At 45.8% G+C, this 22,563-nt stretch overlaps 1 protein-coding gene across 1 annotated transcript in view; it reads right to left on the reverse strand.

The window, feature by feature from the left end:
- Positions 1–22,563, reverse strand: part of DNAI1 (dynein axonemal intermediate chain 1) — a 186,220-nt gene that overhangs the window by 35,590 nt on the left and 128,067 nt on the right. The window lies entirely within an intron of this gene.

Genomic DNA, 22,563 nt, shown 5'->3' on the forward strand with positions numbered 1-22,563 from the left:
ATGGGTGGCTTGGAAATAGTCAATGAGGAAGGGATCCAGGAGGCTTTGCCATCCACAAACTGAACATTCAGCAGCTGAAAAGGCAAATGGTGGGACCATCAGGAGCCCAGGTGTGCCTCAGATGGAAAAAGTCAAATACTTTTGTGGCACGATTTTCAGTAATAAATTTGTTACTTTCTGCTGTAAACACATGAAAATAGAGCATAAAGCCTTGATTAAATGATACACACCAAACTGACCAAGGCTTATCCCTTATTAGCCAGTCAGGTGTCCTTGCCCTTAGCAAAACTATAAATTACTATCTCTTGTGGGGGGGGGGGGGAGTCATGTTTGACTTCAAGCCCTTTTGAAGTCCATTCAAAAGCCTGGAGCTGAATCACCACCCCACAGACCTGGAAGCCACTTCCCATCTAAACCAATCCATTTCCCATAGACTGCAGGTTTGAACCCAGTTTTAAATGAACTGATCTGAACGGACTCAGCAGGGCTTTCCCTCTTTCCACTTGGGCATCAGATGCAGATCCAGTAATAGTCTATAGAAACCAATGCTGTATAATGTGATTAAATATTTACCAGCGGCACTAAAACAACATATTGCAGTCTTTTGCGCTGCAGCAAACTCAGATAAATGGCACAGCCGGGTAATAACAAGGCAAGGTGCTTTGCCAAGTCTTCTCTCAGGGCCAAAGCCAAATGAAGCTGTTGCAGGAGAAAGGCAGGCCTGTTCTGGCTGATGTGGCCATGAAAATACCCTTGAATCTTGCAGAGATTGAGTGTCAGGGCCACCATGCACTCCAACCCTCTCCACCCTGCAAAAAGGCACCATCCAAGCTCTCCCAACAGATGGCCATTCACCCAGCCTTTGCTTAAAAACCTCCAGAAAAGGAGGCTCCACGAGCAGGGGCGGCTCGTCCATTACGCGAAGTAAGCGGTCGCAGAACACTTTTTTTTGCCAGGGGCACAGAGGCGCCTCTGTAAATGCCCCTCGACCGCCACTTGAGGAGCGCACCCTCAGCTCACAACAGCCCTAGTAGTCCGGGGGGAGCCTCGGCTTTCTTGCCTCGCTGCTGGGTGATCCTCTTCCCAAAGGGGCTGGACCTTGAGCCTCGCCTAGCCCCTCTCGGTCCTGCTCCAACCATTAGGATTTCTGTTTGGCAGACTTTTAAATCATATAACAATGGGGGGAATATGACCTTAGGAAAGTCCTCTTTTCCTCCAAGCCGTTTTTCTTTCAAATCTTTCCACTAGGGACATTTACAAAAGTTTCCCCTTTGTGCCCTATCTGATTGTAAGAGGAAAACTCGGATTAAGCCATCAATGCTTATTCACAGACCCATCTCAGGACAATAAAGTGGCTTCTCTGGAAGGCCGATCCCCGTACTTGATAAGCCTAAGGACATTAAAACTCCATAATCCACTCAAGAATGCATTGTCTCCCTTCATCCCACCTCCCTCCCTTCTGATTCGCTGGAGCGTCGAGGCAGCAGGAGCCTCCCGATAGGCTCTGGCGCCCTACGAAAGCCCTGTGATTGGCCCTGATGCATGGGGGATGGCCAAGCCTCCTCCCAGCTCTTTGCGTGTCAGCCAATCCCCTTCGAGCTGGGCGGGAGGGGGGAGCGGGAATTTTGAAACTCACAACTCTGTATTTTCTATAAAAATGGCCTTTACTTCTGTAACCACATGCTCTGCTTGGCGAATGATTGCTGCATTGCATCCTTTTCAGCTGAATCGCAAATAAAACATCTTGGTGGTGCTTCCTTCAACTTGGTGAGACCTTTTAATGGGAAAAATCAGGGATTGGGTGCTTCTCTCTGTCTCGCCAGGGTAACGAACTCTTTAAGGCAGTGGTTCTCAACCTTCCTAATGCCGCAACCCCGTAATACAGTTCCTCATGTTGTGGTGACCCCCAAACATAACATTTTTGTTGCTACTTCATAACTGGAATTTTGCTACTGTTATGAATTGTAATGTAAATATCTGAGATGCAGGATGTATTTTCATTCACTGGACCAAATTTGGCACAAATACCCAATACACCCAAATTTGGATACTTGTGGGGTTGGGGGGGGGGGGGATTGATTGTGTCATTTGGGAGTTGTAGCTGCTGGGATATATTATAGTGAACCTACAATGAAAGATCATTCTGAACTCTGCCAATGATGGAATTGAACCAGTCTTGGCACACAGAACTCCCCTGACCAACAGAAAATACTGGAAGGATTTGGTAGGTATTGACCTTGAGTTTGGGAATTGTAGTTCACCTACGTCCAAGGAGCGCTATGGACTCAAACAATGATGGATCTGGACCAAACTTAGCATGAATACTTAATATGCCCAAATGTGAACACTGGTGAAGTTTGGGGAAAATATACCTTGACATTTGGGAGTTGTAGTTAGTAGGATTTATAGTTCACCTATCATCAAAGAGCACTGTGAACCCCACCAATGATATAATTGGCGCAAACTTCCCACACAGAACCCCCATGACCAACTGAAAATACATCAAGGGAACCACTGATCGCATAGGGAAGCTGATGAGGAAACACAACATACAAACAAACTACAAACCCACCAAGAAAATCCAACCAATGCTACGTTCAGCGAAGGACAAGGGGGATCCACTCACCTCTGCAGGAGTCTACTGGATACCATGCAGCTGTGGACAAGTCTCCAGAGGGACCACCAAACGCAGCAGAGTTGCCCAAACATGAATCAAGGACCACGAAAGGCACTGCAGACTCCTTCAACCAGAGAAGTCAGCCATAGCAGAGCACCTGATGAACCAGCCTGGACACAGCATATTATTGGAGAACACAGAAATGCTGGACCACTCTCACAACCACCAACCTCAGGCTACACAGAGAAGCCATTGAATTCCACAAGAAGAATGTGGACAATTTCAACAGAAAGGAGGAAACCATGAAAATGAACAAAATCTGGCTACCAGTATTAAAAAACTCTAAAATTACAACAGCACAACAACCGAGAGGAAACAATCAGGGACATCTAATCACCTCTCAAGAAAAGATTGCTCCAGGCACTGCCAGGCAATCAAATGCTAATCAAGGTGATCAGTTGAAACATTCACACCTAGCTCCAACAGACAAGAGTCCTTTGTCCCACCCTGGTCATTCCACAGATATATAAACCCTTTTTCCTACTTCCAAGAGACCTCACTACCTCTGAGGATGCTTGCCATAGATTTGGAGAAAATGCCTTTAGAACATGACCATATAGCCTGAAAAAACCTACAACAACCCAGTGATTCCGGCCATGAAAGCCTTCGACAATACAATGTTCCCTATTTCTGGCCTCGCTAGACCATTCTGACCTAGATGGTTTGCCACATAAACATATTTCTTGTACAACAAAGGAGGCTCAGCTGGAACAAATATACAAGAAAGGTTGCCGGAGTAATGCTTCTGTTGAAAGAGCTGCCGAGCCCTGTCATATTAGGTTTTGTGTTGTTCTCGAAAATGGCCCTTAAAATGACAGGCCTGCCTGGAAAAAGTTTATTTGGGGTGGATGACTGCCCAGGAGGGCCTGCCTTGTTAGGAGAGGGGTTTGCAGGCACTGAACAAGGACGGAGATGGGAAGGAAGATGCTATGACTGGAAGGAAGCCTGATTTTTCCCACCCGTTCGGTCCTCTTCGGAGAAGCATTTTATTTGTCTGTCTCTGATCATTTGTAATTGCCTTTCCCTGGCTTGCTGCAGTTTCGTGAAAACATTTTCTATGTGGTCATTTACCCTTCACTATGTCTGCAATGCATCTTTACAATCGTAAAGCTAGAGAAGTGGCCAACATTTCAGGCATTGAGACAGAGATCTAGGGCCAGGTCTCCACAGAATAACCATCTGGTTTAGATGAGCCTGTTTCAGAGCATGAATTTAGGGGTCTTTGCCAGGAGGCAGAGACCAATCAGACTCCTTAAAGCAGTGGTTCTCAACCTGGGGGTCAGGACCCCTGGAGGGGTCGCCAGGGGGTGTCAGAGGGGTCGCAAAAGACCATCAGGAAACACAGTATTTTCACTAGGTGCTTGTGGGTTTTTTCGGGCTATATGGCCATGTTCTAGAGGCATTTCTCCTGACGTTTCGCCTGCATCTATGGCAAGCATCCTCAGAGGTAGTGAGGTCCGTTGGAATTAGGACAATGGGTTTATATATCTGTGGAATGGCTGGAGTGGGGCAAAGAGCTCTTCTCTGCTGGAGCTAGGTGTGAATGTTTCAACTGACCGCCTTCATTAGTATTTGAAGGCCTGGCTGAGCCTGGGAAAATGTTTTGTTGAGAGGTGTTTAAGATGTGCCTGGTTGTTTCCTCTCTGCTGTTTTGCTGTTGTAATTTTAGAGTTTTTTAATACTGGTAGCCAGATTTTGTTCATTTTCATGGTCTCCTCCTTTCTGTTGAAATTGTCCACGTGCTGCCTCCCAGGAAAGAGAGATGCATCCAAGGCTTGGACCAGGATCCGGTCCAAGGCACATCGGAGAGAGAGAGAGAGAGCGTGCTTGGGCCAAGCCACATGGCTTCATGATCCTTCCGTGGGATAAAAATAATCCCTTTGCGTCAGACCCATCAAGCGCAATAGGCAACATGCTTCCTTCCTCTCTGGATCCTTCTCGTTAAACCAATTCCCGGAGAAGACATTGAGTTAATAAAGAAGAACTCAATTTGGATGATGCGCTTGAGCAGGTGCTCTGAACTATTCTTCCCGGGGTTCTTGCTTTGACTTTCCCTTCGATGTGGAAACATCCCATCCCTGGCACATGAGCATATAGAATCCTAGAATCAAAGAGTTGGAAGTGAACTCCTGGGCCATCCAGTCCAACCCCATTCTGCCAAGAAGCAGGAAAATTGCATTCAAAGTACCCCTGACAGATGGCCATCCAGCCTCATAGAATCATAGAATCCTAGAATCAAAGAGTTGGAAGAGACCTCATGGGCCATCCAGTCCAACCCCATTCTGCCAAGAAGCAGGAAAATTGCATTCAAAGTACCCCTGACAGATGGCCATCCAGCCTCATAGAATCATAGAATCCTAGAATCAAAGAGTTGGAAGAGACCTCATGGGCCATCCAGTCCAACCCCATTCTGCCAAGAAGCAGGAAAATCGCATTCAAAGCACCCATGTCAGATGGCCATCCAGCCTCATAGAATCATAGAATCAAAGAGTCGGAAGAGACCTCATGGGCCATCCAGTCCAACCTCATTCTGCCAAGAAGCAGGAATATTGCATTCAAATCACCCCTGACAGATGGCCACCCAGCCTCTGTTTCAAAGCTTCCAAAGAAGGAGCCTCTACCACACTCCCTTCGGGGCAGAGAGTTCCACTGCTGAATGGCTCTCACAGTCAGGAAGTTCTTCCTCATGTTCAGAAGGAATCTCCTCTCTTGTAGTTTGAAGCCATTGTTCCGCGTCCGAGTGTCTCCAGGGAAGCAGAAAACAAGCTTGCTCCCTCCCCCCTTCCTCTCACATGGCTATCATATCTCCTCTCAGCCTTCTCTTCTTCAGGCTAAACATGCCCAGCTCCTTAAGCCGCTCCTCATAGGGCTTGTTGTCCAGACCCTTGATCATTTTAGTCGCCCTCCTCTGGACACATTCCAGCTTGTCAACATCTCTCTTGAATTGTGGTGCCCACAATTGAACACAATATTCCAGATGTGGTCTAACCAAAGCGGAATAGAGCATGGGTAGCATGACTTCCCTGGAGCTAGACACTATGCTCCTATTAATGCAGGCCAAAATCCCATTGGCTTTTTTTGCCGCCGCATCACATTGTTGGCTCATGTTTAATTTGTTGTCCACAAGGACTCCAAGATATGGGAAATAAAGGCTCAACTGGAGCATTTACAGAGGGATCAGATGCTCAACAGCATTCGGGAGATTTGCCTACAATGTAGGGAAGAGTTCCACCTCAAAAGTGTTAGGGGTTTTTTTTTATCATGCTAATGCCTAATATGCAAAAGACATTGCATTAAACAGTGTAATTAAGACCAAACGGCAGTGGTAACAAACGAGGTCTCTGGGAGCAAAAAGAAAAAACCAGGAGAGTAATGCAAGATTGTTGGAGCTCAGCCTGTGATTGTGTTCCAGGATCAGGGTGCTTTGGATGTGGGGAGTGATGTCAATGAGTTTCAAGATGGAAATCGTTTGGTCAATGATATTGATGCAGAGAATGACCAGGAGATCCCTGTTCAAAGGGTAGTTTCCCATGAGAATGTCCCTGAGGGGTGTGGGGATGATGGTGTGCTCTCTGAATAGTTACCAGAGAGTTCCCATGATTGGGAACATGAAAACAGCTCGGCACCTGGCCCAGCTGCAGAAGTTAATGAGCAAATACATAGACGGGAGGAGATCAGTCAAAACAGGAAAGCCGAACAGTGACTTCAGCATTCTGCCAGGCTCTGAGAGAAAAAGATAAGGAAGTCTCAGCTAAAGCTAAACCAATTTCTGAGCGCTAGAGACATAGCTAACGAGGAGATAAAAGCCCCAAGTACAGGATATGTAGTCAGATGAAGCATTGTTTGGAATCAAGCCAAGATTTCGTCCTTGTTTCATGGAAGCTTTGCTTGGAAAATTCATGTTTTAAGTCTTTGTTTCATGGTTTTGATTCTTGGATTCTATGCATTTATATTTATGTCTTGGAAAATGTTGACCATTTCTGCTCCCTTGGCAGCCACCTCTCTACCAAAGTCAACATCGACACCAAAATACAACACCGCCTGAGCTCTGTGAGCGCAGCATTTTTCCAGATGAAGCAGAGAGTGTTTGAGGACCAGGACATCCGTAAGGATACCAAGGTGATTGTTTATAAAGCTATTGTCCTCCCAACCCTGCTATATGCCTGCGAAACGTGGACTGTCTACAGACGTCACATGCAACTCCTGGAACAATTCCATAAGTGCTGCCTCCACAAAATCCTGCAAATCTCTTGGGAAGACAGGCGGGGAAATGTCATCATGCTGGAAGAAGCAAAGACCACCAGCATTGAAGTGATTGTCCTCTGCCATCAGCTCCGCTGGACCGGCCACATTGTCCGGATGCCCGACCACCGTCTCCCAAATCAGTTGCTCTACTCCGAACTCAAGAATGGAAAATGGAATGTTGGTGGGCAGGAAAAGAGATTGAAAGATGGGCTCAAAGCCAACCTTAAAAACTCTGGCATAGACACTGAGAACTAAGAAGCCCTGGCCCTTGAGCGCTCCAGCTGGAGGTCAGCTGTGACCAGCAGTGCTGCAGAATTTGAAGAAGCATGAATGGAGGGTGAAAGAGAGAAACGTGCTAAGAGGAAAGCGCGTCAAGCCAATCCCGACCAGGACCGCCTTCCACCTGGAAACCAATGCCTTCACTGTGGGAGAAGATGCAGGTCACCACAGCCACCTACAAACCCACAAGAATTCCAATCCTGAAAGACTATCCTACTCAGCCAAACAGGGATCGCCTGAGAAGAAGAAGTAAGAAGACAAGAATAAAGTTGTTGTTGTTATCATTAGAAATCCCATGATAGATCCACATGACACACAAAGGAACACAATAATACCAGCAACAACAATAACAAAGATATATAACCATTGCAAAGAAAGCTGGGCATCAACGTAAACATCTTCCTTTTTTTCTGCCTGTCTGCTATATCCTTTTCTCTATATCTTTTTTTATGTACTGGAAAGTTTGAAATAAAGATATTTTATAGTTTCCTAATAAGGAAAGTCTGGGAGCAATGATAATCTTGGCTGTTCAGAATTTATTCTACAGAAAACACATAGAGTGTATCACTGCATGCACAAAAAACAGCATTTTCTGCACAAGAAATACTTCTATGCCACCCCAAAGTGCAAAGTTTCCTAGAATCAGCCCTGAACTGGAAAAAAACAATCATTGTCTTCTGTTGTTGCAGAGGGGAAAAGTTGCTGTGATTAATTATTCCTTCCCTTAAGGACAAAATTAGCAAAAGATTAGATCCCTGCGGAAAACGATTCCTGCGCAGTTGCTGACACAGGTGTTAATAGATTATGGAGCTCAGCTGGAGGAAAAAAAAAGATACAAATCAGGCCTAAAACCCGATTAAAGGGCAAGCCAAGCATCCATCTTGCCTGCCCATCGAAGCCCCAGGAGAAAGGCCCTTTGCTAACCAAACACATTGCTTGCTCAATTGAATTAATTATACTTGTCTGCGGCATTGCTGACAAAGGAAACGGGAGGAAGAGTCTTCTTTAGGAAAAACCCAAAAGAGGGGAAATTGCAGCTTCTGTCAACAAAGGCAGGAGAAAAGGATGAGACGGAGAGAAGAAGCGGCAGAAGGCTCAGAAAGGTCAAGGTCAAGGTTTCCCTTTGACATTAAGTCTAGTCATGTCTGACTTTAGGGGGTGGTGTTCACCTTCATTTCTAAGCTGAAGAGCCAGCGTTGCCTGTAGACAGCTCCAAGGTCATGTGGCCATAGGCATGGCTGCATGGAGTGCCATTACCTTTCCACCGGAGTAGTATCTATTGATCTACTCATATTTGCTAGGTTGGCAGAAGCTGGGGCCAACTGGAGGCAAAGAGAAGAAGCTGAGCCATCCATTTTAAGTCAGGACTTTGGTGGAGAAGAAGTCAGTCAGAAGGAGCAGGATTCAAAACCATCTTGACAGATTAGAGAGATGGGCCAAAACTAACAAAAATGAAGTTCAATAGGAACAAATACAAGATACTCCACTTAGGCAGGAAAAACGAAATGCAAAGATACAGAATGGGGGACAATGCCTGGCTCGAGAGCAGTACATGTGAAAAAGATCTTGGAGTCTTCGTGGACAGGAAGGTAGACATGAGCCAACAATGTGATGTGGCGGCAAAAAAAGCCAATGGGATTTTGGCCTGCATCAACAGGAGCATAGTGTCTAGATTTAGGGAAGTCATGAAACACCTCTATTCCGCTTTGGTTAGACCACACCTGGAATATTGTGTCCAATTCTGGGCACCACAATTCAAGAGATATATTGACTCTAAGCTGGAATGTGTCCAGAGGAGGGTGACTCAAATGATTAAGGGTCTGGAGAACAAGCCCTATGAGGAACGGCTTAAGGAGCTGGGCATGTTTAGCCTGAAGAAGAGAAGGCTGAGAGAAGATATGATAGCCATGTATAAATATGTGTGAGGAAGCCACAGGGAGGAGGGAGCAAGCTTGTTTTCTGCTTCCCTGGAGACTAGGACGCAAGGGAACAATGGCTTCAAACTACAAGAGAGAAGATTCCATCTGAACCTGAGGAAGAACTTCCTGGCTGTGAGAGCCATTCAACAGTGGAACTCTCTGCCCCGGAGTGTGGTGGAGGCTCCTTCTTTGGAAGCTTTTAAACAGAGGCTGGATGGCCATCTGTCAGGGGTGATTTGAAAGCAATATTCCTGCTTCTTGGCAGAATGGGGTTGGACTAGGAGGTCTCTCCCAACTCTTTGATTCTATGATTCTAAGTTTGAAGGGGGAAGGAAGAGTTTGGGAACTGGTCGTGGTTTAAAGATACCTCTTTGAGGGTAATAGTTAATAGGCCTCTATAGGGATTAGAGTGCTGTGGGAGGAAGGAAGATTTCAAAGTTTAAAAGATCCTGTTTGGATTTGTGTGTGTGGAACTTTGTTTTAGGAAACTCAAGATATAAGTACCATCCTCTGTAAGAAGTAAAGCCTGACAAGCTATTTGAAACCATTATGCAAAAGGCATTGCTTGGAAAGAGGATAAAGGAGTGTCTCAAAGGCGGAAGGATGCGGAGCCAAAATCAGGAAGGCAAAGGCATACAAAGGACAGTGGGTGCTTCTGTAGGAAAGGAAGGAAGGAAGGATGGAAGGAAGGAAGGAAAGAGGAAGGAAGGAAAGGCTAATTGTAAAAGTGGAGGGAGATGGCTATCACTGGGCTTCCTTGTTTGCAAACAGCAAAAGACAACCCTTTCTATAGAAGGAAGTGGATGCAAATCAAAGGGCCTGTTCAGATGAAGCCTGGATGCCAAAAAACAGGGGCACAAAGTTGGTTTCTTTGCAAGTGCCGGGGCTGCTCTATGAATTTCTGCAGCTTTATTGTATAGTGAAGCTTCTGTATTTGGTAGGTGGAACAGCAAGAGGTCTTTTGGACGAGGGAAAAGCATTAATATTTCTATAAATAGATATAAGAGTGATAAGTTGGACGCCTGGAGTGAGCAAATACTGTTAGATAAATAGTAGCACTGTGACCATATGAAAGCCAAAGCCTCTGCTGTGTGCCAAGTCCAACTCCCTCTGTCTGGATGAAGACAAGCCCTTTGTCTAAAGAAAGAAAAGTAACAGAAGCCAAGGACCTGCAGACAAACCACTGGCACAAAAGATGTGCTAACTTATTCCCTACACTTGTCTCCTTTTTTTGGCTTGTGAGACTGGGATAGTGTGATGCATCCCAGGACATATTGATTTGCAAGGCAGAAGCACATGAAGGATGGAGACGAAGGGGGAATAAAGTCAGCCCTTGAGAAGAAAAGTATGGAAGCGGGCCAACAAAGCGGGCACATAACACCTAGGAAATGACTATGAATGTCAGGACAAAATATCTAAGGGGTTTGGTAAGAGCTGAGCCATAACCATGTGAGTGTTATTGCAAAGGGGTTACATCAGACATTTTTTATTTATTTATTTCGGACATTTCTACCCCGCCCTTCTCACCCCCGAGGGGGGACTCAGGGCGGCTTACATCCGGCACAATTCGATGCCAACAATTACAATAAAATGCAATAACAATAACACAATAGTTAAAAACATACAATTAATACAATATCAACTAAAAAAACCGCTATATAGCCCGCGTTCATCGAGTTCTAAAATCCGTCAATCCATTTAGCATTGCCATAGTCCTTTCCAACTCTAGTCATCATTACCTTTCTAATCTGCCAGATTACCCAAATGCCTGGTCCCATATCCATGTCTTCAGCTTCCTTCTGAAGGAGAGGAGGGATGTTGACGACCTGATTTCCCCGGGGAGTGAATTCCACAGGCGAGGGGCCACCACTGAGAAGGCCCTGTCCCTCGTCCCCACCAGTCTCACTTGTGATAAAGGTGGGGCCGAGAGCAGGGCCTCCCCAGAAGATGTTAAACTCCGTGGTGGGACATAGAAGGAGATACGTTCGGACATTGTCCATTGCTGATGACCTGTCAGCGGGTGGCTGTACAAGGAGGATGAAAGAATCCATTTCTCTCTCTCCTGAATCACCCGTTGCGAGTATCTGCCTATTCTCTAAGTGACCATCAGAGGATCTGATCACAGAATCATAGAATCAAAGAGTTGGAAGAGACCTCATGGGCCATCCAGTCCACCTCCATTCTGCCAAGAAGCAGGAATATTGCATTCAAATCACCCCTGACAGATGGCCATCCAGCCTCTGTTTAAAAGCTTCCAGAGAAGGAGCCTCCACCACACTCCGGGGCAGAGATCATTTGCAAGGACAAGCCCAGAAGTGGATCTGTGCAGCATTTCAGGGAGGCAGCGATTTGGAAATTACAAGTCATTTCATGAACCTATCCCATGACAAAACTCTGGTCCATGAGGTCACGAAGAGTCGGAGACGACTGAACGAATGAACAACAACAACAACCATCTCCCCAAGGGACTCGGTGCGGCTTACATGAGGCCGAGCCCGAACCCAGAGAGACCTCTTTCTTTTCCGCTCAATCTTTTGCCAGGCACCTCTCTGTGCTTCCAACAGGCTCCCTTCTTCCCTCTCCTTTTGGAAGACTCTCCCTAAAACTCACGTTGTCATTAACATCGAACCTACAAGGTTAATCGGATTTCCTCCAGGATTTCATTCTCCTGCACTGAACCTGAAATGCAAGGCGCTACACTTTACTGATGTTGTGGTCCTGGCAACCAGACTGGGATAAAGATGTCAGGCAGAGAAGGCAAGCAGGCAAGCAGGCCTTAGGAAAGGAACGTTTTGCATCAGCAACAGAAGAGCCTCACCAGAAAGGGTTTACCTTTGTCTCCAACCCACGCTTGCACCTCCTTCCTCTTGTTTATGTCTGGGATGACTTCAAAGTTGCAATGCCCTCCCCAAACTAGGCTTCGCTGGGTGCCTTTGTGCATCTGCTACCAAAAAGAGCACAGAGTGTCTCTTTGGGGAGAGGCTTTGAGACCTTGAAGGGATGTGTGAACCACTTAAGAAAAACAAGGCTATTTTCAGAATGGCACAGATGCGCTGGATGCAGAGATGGAGGAGCTGGCGGATGCTGTTGCTGTGTGCACAGCCAAAGGGAACTGGCTCCAGCACCTGGGAGTATCTGGAGTGAGGCTGAGAGAGAAGGGAGGGCCCTTGGAGGACTCCAGCAGGACCTCGGTTGCTTGGAGTGCCAGGAAAGAATGGAGGAAGGGGCCATGCATATGCATGAGATGCAAGCAACTGCTGAGCTGGAGGGACCCGCACTGTCCAAATGGCAAGTCGGGTCCTGAAGCCTGGAGGTTGGATGCAGAATCTGGCTCCTTTTCCAGAATGTAGAGATATTCGTGTTGCATCCTAAAACAGGGCCCTCTCATCATTAATTACACCACACCTTGAATGAAGGAAGAGTCCTTTTTATTTGTAGAATAACTGGAGCCAATAAAAGAGATGATTATAAAAATTATAAAAGCAATAAGCCAAATAAAGCAGCAACATAAGCAGTGTCCAAACAAAGGAATAATAACAATGTCCCAAAGCTTGCAGAAATAACCCAAATGCAACCAATAGCCAAAAAGCCCTTAGAATAAAACCATGAACAGACTTGGCACTGCTAATCCACTTGAAAGCCATGAATCCTTAGTGTTGTAGTAGAGTCTGTTGGCAATGCTGCAACTGGTAGTAGGAGTGGTAGAGGAGGGAAATGAGGCACCCAGGTATTAGAGGAGGAACAGCAAAGGAAGAGGATTCGGGAGATACTTATGATGAAGAATCTTTTGAGGGTTTCTCTGAGAGTGAAATGAGTGAGGAGGAGGATGAGGGAGATACAGATGGGAATAGGGGAATCAAGAGGATTACTCGAGAGCAGGAATCAGACAAGGAGCGTCAGAGAAAGAAGATCCAGGACATACTTACTGATACCATAGAGGACGAGGATTTCATGGGCTTTTCTAGGAATGATGGATCTGGGAGTGATGAGGACGAAGAGGAAGCATTGGATTGGACCAAAGTACAGGAGGTTCAGAATGTGTGTGCTCAACCAACGTCCAGTGACACTTTTGAGGGGTTTTCTGGTGGTGGGGATTGGCAATCTGGTGATACTGTAGATTCATAGGGAGACCTAAGTCTTGACAAGAGGTGGAAGAGTTGGAGGGATGGGCGTTGGTGTTCAGCTATTGAGGCTAAGCCAGCTGAGAGTGATGAGGATGGGATGGAGGGCAGCTCAACATCGGATGATGAGCTGTAAGATAAATGTAGGCACTGGAATGATAGAACTTTGCAGTAGGCAAAGTGTTGGTTTCGTGCCTTGGGTCCTGTTGCTGCCGCTCTCTTGTTGGGCTTAGGTCTGGATCTGTAGGTTGCTGCCTTGCTTTGTGTATCAACCAGTTTGGATTCTCGTAAGTACGGATTTCCCCTCTCCTTGACTTTGGACTGCTTTTGACGACAGTGCTGCTTTGTGAACTTTGGAACCTTCATCTGGGATTTCTACGACTTTGGACTGCATCTGGACGATGGCTTCTCTTCACAGCTCGTTGTTTGTTTGTCTTCTTTGAACTGTGTGATTTTGGCGTGTTTTTGAAGAACTCTTGTTTAATCCGTGTTTTTTACCAGTTTAATCCGGATTATTTTCTGAGTTTGTTTTACTAGCTGGAAATTGCTACCAATTGAGTTTTGACCAGAGGCACTGAAGCCAGTGTCTCTGAGTCCTGTTTACTTTGTTTTAATAAACCTTTGTTTTGGACCTACTCCTGTGTCTGGTTCTTTAAGGCATCTGGGTTCCGATACTTAGAGACGAGGCCACATGAAACAGGAATATCTAGGAGACTTGATTCCAAATGATGCCTGGTCTAAAAAAATTTATCTAAGAGTTCAATTTAAGTCCCAAAAACTGGTTCCTACTCCCCCCAGTTTTTGGCCTTAATTGCCGAATTCTCTCTGACCTGCGTAAACATTGGGCCTCTCCACGGTTCTCGCTGATTTCCAGACGGCGACTGGTCTTATCTATCTCCTCATTAGCAACAGCAGGTGTGAAACTATCTTGCAATCTCAAGCTTGGAGAAGGGAGTAAACTTTCTTCCCTGGCTGTGACAGGAACTTTCTCATGAGAACTTAGCCTTTCCCCTGACCCTTCTCGATCAGAGTCTGCAGGAACCTTATTGTCCAAAGTGTCTCCATTTTGCACCTCATCCTCATTGATCACATCAGGTTCACTACTCAAGTCAGACCCAGAAACATTAGAAGGGGGAAACACAATCACAGATTCAGGCCCAAACACAGGCTGAGTCCCAACAATTCGGCACTTGGAATGCAGGCTGGTTGGCTTCTAGCCTTCACTGCTATTTTAAAAAGCTTGGAAATACAGGGTTAGTCAAAATGCATAGGCCAATAAGCCATTCAATTGAATGGCTTATTGGCCTATGCATTTTGACTAACCCTGTATATTGTTTTCATACAATCCTAGAGTTGGAAGGGGCCCTCAGGAGCCATCTGATCCAACCTTTTTCTACCATGCAGAAATACATAGTCAGAGCCCTCCTGACAGATAACCATCCAGCCTCTGCTTAAGGAGAAGGCTCCCCCAGACACCATGGCAGCACATTATATTACCAAATAGTTCTAACCATCTAACTATTTGAATCCCAGTCTCCAGAGTCATCATCCAACATTTGAACTACTAACTCCATGCAAACTCTCTCTACTAAAGAATTAGACTGTTTCTCATTACTGGAACGATAAAGTCTTTGGGATGAGGGCAAAGAAAAGGAATCTCAAGATGAGTGCGCTACCTTGAAAGGTGCCTGTATCCATCGTTCATTTACTTGAAAGCCAGCCTCTGGGCAAATGTGGCTGATGCTTAATGTGCCACACTTGATGAGAATCTACTTGATGAGAAGCTGATCGACAGCCAGTGGAGCTGGCATAACAGAGGAGTTGTATGCTCCCTGTACGCCACTCCAGTGAACAACCTGGCTGGCAACCGTTGGATAGTTGAAGCTTCCGGGCAGTCTTCAAAGGCAGCCCCACATAGAGTGCGTTGCAGTAGTCTATTCAGGATGTAACAAGAGTGTGGACCACTCTTGGCCTAGAACACGGCCATACAGCCTGAAAAACCTACAACAACCCAGTGATTCCGGCCATGAAAGCCTTCGACAATACATTGATCCTATGTGTTGCACTCCAGTGCTGGAAACAGGGCCCTCTTGTTATTAATACACCACACCTTGGTTTAGGAAAAATACAATCCCTTTTTTATTGAATGATGAATATAAAATAGAAGTCCAAAGGTAAAGAAGTCAAAATGAAACAGCAAACAGTAATGTCGAAAAAGCTTGCAGAAAATCCAAAGCAATAATATTTAAAAAACTCTCAACAGAAATCCATGAACAGATTAGCCCTTGCTAAATCTCACTTGAAGCCAGAAATTCCCTTGGAGACCAGGCTGCTGGAAACTGGAAAACCCTGGAGCTTTGTACTTTAGTTTCAAGTACGATGCTTGGTCTGAGGAAATCCCCCTCATGGCCACTCTTAAATCCCAGAAACTCTAATCTTTCGTTTCAGTTGTTGAATTATCTCGGACCTACATAAACATTGAGTCTCCCTGCGGTTCTGGCTTATCTCTAAACTGCGGCTGTCATCATTGACCCGACCAGGTGTCAAGTTATCTTGCAAGCTCAGGCCAGGAGGAGAAGGGGGTGAATTTTCTTTCTCATGAGAACTTGGCTTTTCCCTTGAAGCCTCTAAATTAGGGGTCCCCAAACTACGGCCAACGGGCCAGACCCGGCCCCCTGAGGGCATTTATCTGGCCCGTGGGATGTGGAGAAGTGGCAGGCAACGCGGCCCCAAAGCTGCGCCGCCTGCTGCCTCCCCCACCTTCTCCCGGCTTCAGGATGGGGCGAGACCCCATCCTGAAGCCGGGAGAGGGCAGGCCCGGTTGGGGAGGGGGCAGGTGGTGTGGGTCATGGGCGTTCTGTGTGGGAAGTTTGGCCCAGTTCTATCATTGGTGGGGTTCAGAATGCTCTTTGATTGTTGGTGAACTATAAATCCCAGTAACTACAACTCCCAAATGTAAATGTCTATTTTCTCCAAACTCTATCTGTGCTCACAATTGAGCATATTGAGTATTTGTGCCCAGTTTGGTCCAGATCCATCACTGTTTGAGTCCACAGTGCTCTCTGGATGTAGGTGAACTACAACTCCCAAACTCAAGGTCAATGCCCACCAAACCCTTCCAGTATTTTCTGTTGGACGTGTGAGTTTTGTGTGCCAAGTTTAGTTCAATTCCATCATTAGTGGAGTTCAGAATGCTTTTTGATTGTAGGTGAACTATAATTCCCATCTCCTAAATGACAAAATCAACCCTCCCCCAACCCCACCATCATTCAAATGTTGGTGTATCAGATATTTGTGCCAAATTGGTCCAGTGAATGAAACACATTCTGTATTTAAGATATTTACATAACAGGAGCAGAATTACAGTTCTGAAGTAGCAACAAAAATAAATCTATGGTTGGGGGTCACCACAACATGAGTAACTGTATTAAGAGGTCGTGGCATTAGGAAGGTTGAGAACCACTGATCTATGGCAAGCATCCTCAGAGGTTGTTAGGTGACAACAATCCTATCTCTTCAGCCAAAAGCCCACACTTCCCATTGAAATACTAATAAGCTTATATCTGTTAAAATTGTTCTCTATTTACTGTATTGTTTTAAAGTGGTTTTTGCACTACAAATAAGATATGTGCAGTGTGCATAGGTATTCATTCATGATTTTTTTCACATTATAATCTGGCCCTCCAACAGTTTGAGGGACCATGACCTGGCCCTCTGTTTAAAAAGTTTGAGGACCCCTGCTCTAAATCAAAGCCTGTAGTGTTTTTACTGCCCAAAGTGTCTCCATCTTGAACCTCGTCCTCATTGATCACTTCAGCCTCACTATCCAAACTAGGCCCTTCAACATCTACATCAATATTATCAACATGAGGCAATATAATCAGAGAATCAGGCTCAAGTTCACACACAGGGTCACACACAGGCTGAGTCCCAACACTACGATTCTTTGAAATATAATTCTCCTGAATCCAAGTTGTTATGGCTGAATGAGGCTCCTGTGCATTTTCAAACCTCCAAAGAAGGTGAGAATGTGGCTCCAGTTGGGGCTCACTTGGCTTTCCTATGCGGAGATGCTGCTCACATCCCACTGCAACACTGAAAAAGGGCAAGTCGCAGGCACGGTGTCCTCCTCCTCCTCCTCCTCCTTCTTGTTTTTCTTTTTATGCCTTTTTACACCCATGGCTTAACTGGATCCGATTGCTAATTGCTTTTTAATTGAACTTTTCAAACACTCTCTGGTAGACGCCTGCATTTAATTGTGCATGAAATCTGAATGAAATGACTTCAGAGCTTCTGGGGACGCCTCCGGAGAATTGCCCCTCTTATGTTGGGTGCCACCAAGGCTGCATCTACAGTGTAGAATTAATGCAGTTTTGACTCCACTTTGGCTGCTGTGGGTCAATGTTATGGATTCATGGGAGGAGCGCTTTTACAAGGCCTTCTCTGCCAAGGGGTGCTGGTGTCTCACCAAACTACAACTTCCAGTAAACCACAACATTGGGCCGTGTCACTTAAGAGCAGACAAGCATCTTGAGCTCTGAGGATCACCTGGGAAGGAATCCCACTGGAGCATTGCAGAGCACCCAAATACCTGGGAGTCACTCTGGAACGTGCTCTGACCTACAAGAAGCACTGCCTGAATATCAAGCAAAAAGTGTGTGCTAGAAACAATATCATACGAAAGCTGACTGGCACAACCTGGGGATCACAACCAGACACAGTGAAGACATCTGCCCTTGCGCTATGCTACTCTGCTGCTGAGTACGCATGCCCAGTGTGGAACACATCTCACCACGCTAAACAGTGGATGTGGCTCTTAATGAGACATGCCGCATTATCACGGGGTGTCTGCACCCTACACCACTGGAGAAATTACACTGTTTAGCCGGTATTGCACCACCTGGCATCCGCCAGGAAGTAGCAGCCAATAGTGAAATGGCCAAGGCAGAGACATCTCCAGCTCATCCCCTGTTTGGGTATCAGCCAGCACGTCGACGACTTAAATCAAGAAATAGTTTTCTAAGATCTACAGAGACACTCGCTGGAACACCCCAGCAAGTGAGAGTCCAAAAGTGGCAGGCTCAAACCCAGAACCTCAACCAATGGCTGATACCGAATGAGAGACTCCCCCCTGGGCACACAGAAGACTGGGCGATTTGGAAGGCACTGAACAGACTGCGCTCGGGCATCACAAGATGCAGAGCCAACCTTAGGAAATGGGGCCACAAAAAGGAATCCACAACATGCGAGTGTGGAGAAGAGCAAACTACTGACCACCTGCTGCAATGCACCCTGAGCCCTGCCACATGCACCATGGAGGACCTTCTTATAGTAACACCAGAGGCACTCCAAGGGGCCAGATACTGGTCAAAGGACATTTAACCAACTACCAAGCTTGCAAATTCTGTGTTTTGTCTGTTGGTTTGTTTTTGTTAAAAATGTAATACAAATGTCTGGTTGCTGATGACACAATTAAAAAAAACTTAAAGAGGTGACAAACTGCATTAATTTGACAGTGTAGATTTCAGAGACAGAAATGGGGAGCAGAAAGGATTTGTGGATCAATTGCTACCAAAGAAGCAGGAATAATAATAATAATAATATAAAATACCACCTCAGTAATGAATTTGGAATAGAAAACACATTCTGAAGCATCCAAAAAAAATGTAAAATACATCATATTCAGGTTACAAAAGGGCAGAGCAAGGCAGAGCTGTCCCAAGAAAGCCTGGCTTAAAATCCCTTCAGCTGCAAAACCAAGGCCCAGAAATACTGGGAAATACAAAATATGCTTGAAGAAACAGATATGGTTAAATTCCTGATGAGACCCGAATTGTATTTGCTGGGAATGCTGGATTGCCATTCAGGAAGAAATCTTGAGGCGGTTGCTACAGTATATGATACCTGCAGCAAGAATGGTTTAGGCTCAGAGATGGATAGCACCTGTATCCAAATGTAAGAAAAATGGACAGCAGAGACCTGCAGATAATTATCCAAGATAGACAAACTGACAATGCTGATCTAGAAAAAATCTTTGACAAAAGTTGAGAAAGACTGGGACCGGTTTATCATCTTTCACAATAACAATGGGGAAATTGTCAACAGTAGGGTTCATGAATCAGTCAAGTGACTGCATAATATCATTTAAATGGAGAAGAAGAATAAAGGATAAGTGAATGGGAGGTTTTTATGATACTTCATCTTGTTGATGGGAAGCTTTCCACCGGAGTGGAAATCATCTGTTGGTCAGATAGCAAGCTATTTAACCTCAGCAGACTGAAAATCAAAACCAAGGTCACAACAACATCTGTTATAGGACTCCAATATGCTGATGACAATGTCATCTGTGCGCATTCCGAAGAAGACCTACAAGCCACTCTAAACACCTTCACAGAAGCTCGGCCTGTCATTGAACATTGAGAAACCAAAGTGCTGTTCCAGCAGTCACTGGCCAATCCCTCTCCAATGCCAGAGATACAGCTTAATGGTGGGACATTAGAAAATGTTGACCATTTCCGCTCCCTTGGCAGCCACCTCTCCACCAAAGTCAACATCGACACCGAAATACAATACCGCCTGAGCTCTGAGAGTGCAGCTCAATGCAGCATTTTTCCGAGTGAAGCAGAGAGTGTTTGAGGACCCGGGCATTCATAGGGATACCAAGGGACTTGTTTATAAAGCTATTGTCCTCCCAACCCTGCTATACACTTGCAAGACATGGACTGTCTATAGAAGTCACATGCAACTCCTGGAACGATTCCATCAGTGCTGCCTCCAGAAAATCCTGCAAATCTCTTGGGAAGACAAGAGGACAAACATCAGCGTGCTGGAAGAAGCATTGAAGTGATGGTCCTCCGGCATCACTCCGCTGGACTGGCCACATTGCCCGGATGCCCGACCACTGTCTCCTAAAGCAGTTCCTCTACTCTGAACTCAAGAACGGAAAATGGAATGTTGGTGGGCAGGAAAAGAGATTGAAATATGGGCTCAAAGCCAACCTTAAAAACTCTGGCATAGACACTGAGAACTGGGAAGCCCTGGCCCATGAGCACTCCAGCTGGAGGTCAGCTGTGACCAGCAGTGCTGTAGAATTTGAAGAGGCACGAATGGAGGGCGAAAGGAAGAAACATGCCAAGAGGAAGGCATGTTAAGCCAACCCTGACTGGGACCGCCTTCCACCTGGAAACTGATGTTCTCACTCCAGGAGAACATGCAGGTCAAGAACAGGGCTCCACAGTCACCTACATACCCATTGCCAGGACAACGATCTTGGAAGACAATCCTACTCGGACAATGAAGGATTGCCTAAGTAAGGAAAGTAAGGGAGGTTTTTAGAATTGCTTCCTCATTTGTTAGCTAGTTTGGTCGGTGTGTGTAGGTTTGTGCTTTGCTTTGTGCTTTTCTCCTGATTTAGTTTTGCAGTTTGTCGAGAGAGCTGGAACATAGCTGTGAAGTTTGAGAATGATATATTATAAACATGTTGCCTTTTTGGCATTGTTATTGCTTTTTCATCATATTTTCTTTCCTTTGGAACAAAACGCTATTGAATAAACGACAACCCTAAAGCCAAAGAGGCAGCTCCAAAGCAAGAAGGGCAGGCGGTTCCTCCTCCTTGCAGCATCAGCTCACAAACACTTCCACACTTTGGTACATCAGGAGGCTAATTAAAGCTAGTTTAGCCGTTTCAGAGATTGCCTGGCTTTTAAGGCTGCCGTCTTACAGCGTTTCACAGTCTAGACTATATTCATAGCATCAAAAGGAGGAAGGCACGGGGAGGAAAACGAAAGGAAAAGAAATGTTGACGCACTTTTAAGACTAAATGTTCTTTTGTTGTTGCCTGAGCTGACATGGATCTGAACCCACTTCTTCATATGCAATAAAGAATACTTATAGCGTTGGGTTGCTGTGCGTTTTTTGGGCTGTCTGGTCATGTTCCAGTAGCATTCTCTCCTGACATTTTGCCTGCATCTGTGGCTAATGGCATCTTCAGGTCTGTTGGCAGTGAGGCAGGTGCATTGTATATATATACCTGTGGAATAATCTCCGGCGTGGGAGAAAGAACCCTTGCCTGCTTGAAGCAAGTGTAAATGTTGCAATTAGCAAGCTTGAATAGCATTGAGTAGCCTTGCAGCAGCAAAGTCAGTCGGTGAGGGTATCTGCATAGAGATATAGAATCATAGAATCATAGAATCAAAGAGTTAGACGAGACCTCATGGGCCATCCAGTCCAACCCCATTCTGCCAAGAAGCAGGAATATTGCATTCAAATCACCCCTGACAGATGGCCATCCAGCTTCTGTTTAAAAGCCTCCAAAGAAGGAGCCTCCACCACACTCCGGGGCAGAGAGTTCCACTGCTGAATGGCTCTCACAGTCAGGAAGCCTAGGCTTTGTCACCTCGGAGGCATCCTCTGTTTGGGAGGTGTTAACTGGCACTTGATTGCATGTTACCTGGAGTTCCCCTGTCACTGAGTGGTCTTCCATATTTACTGTCTTGATTCTGGTGTTTTGTAAATACTGGTAACCAGATTTCCAACAGAACTTCTGAAGATGCCATTAGTCAGGGATTCACCCAAGGGAGTGCTTTCATAACAGCAACACTCAGAAAAGATGTTGAACTCTCACCGATAAGAGAGCTATCCAAGGTGCTGAATATGGGATCGTCCATCTGGAGACTACAATTGTTTCTTTCCTTGGTCCTTGTCACAGGTCAACAACCAATAGTGTAGGGAACTGGGTGTGTTAGCTCAGTCATGGGCAAACTTCAGCCCTCCAGCTGTTTAGGAGGGTCGCTCCCAGTTGGTGAAGCTGGGGGACTCCTGCTCGGACCCCTGGCCATAACTGTGGGATCATAGAATCATAGAATCAAAGAGTTGGAAGAGATCTCATGGGCCATACAGTCCAAACCCCACCAAGAAGCAGGAATATTGCATTCAAATCACCCCTGACAGATGACCATGCAGCCTCTGTTTAAAAGCTTCCAAAGAAGAAGCCTCCACCACACTCCGGGGCAGAGAGTTCCACTGCTGAACGGCTCTCACAGTCAGGAAGGTCTTCCTCATGTTCAGATGGAATCTCCTCTCTTGTAGTTTGAAGCCATTGTTCCCTTGTGTCCTAGTCTCCAGGGAAGCAGAAAGGAAGCTTGCTCCCCCCTCCCTGTGGCTTCCTCTCACATATTTATACATGGCTATCATATCTCCTCTCATCCTTCTCTTCTTCAGGCGAAACATGCCCAGCTCCTTAAGCCGCTCCTTCTAGGGCTTGTTCTCCAGACCCTTGGTCGTCTTACTCGCCTCCTCTGGACACATTCCACTTGTCAGTATC

This window comes from Anolis sagrei, chromosome 2 (assembly GCF_037176765.1).
Source record: "Anolis sagrei isolate rAnoSag1 chromosome 2, rAnoSag1.mat, whole genome shotgun sequence".
NCBI lineage: Eukaryota > Metazoa > Chordata > Lepidosauria > Squamata > Dactyloidae > Anolis > Anolis sagrei.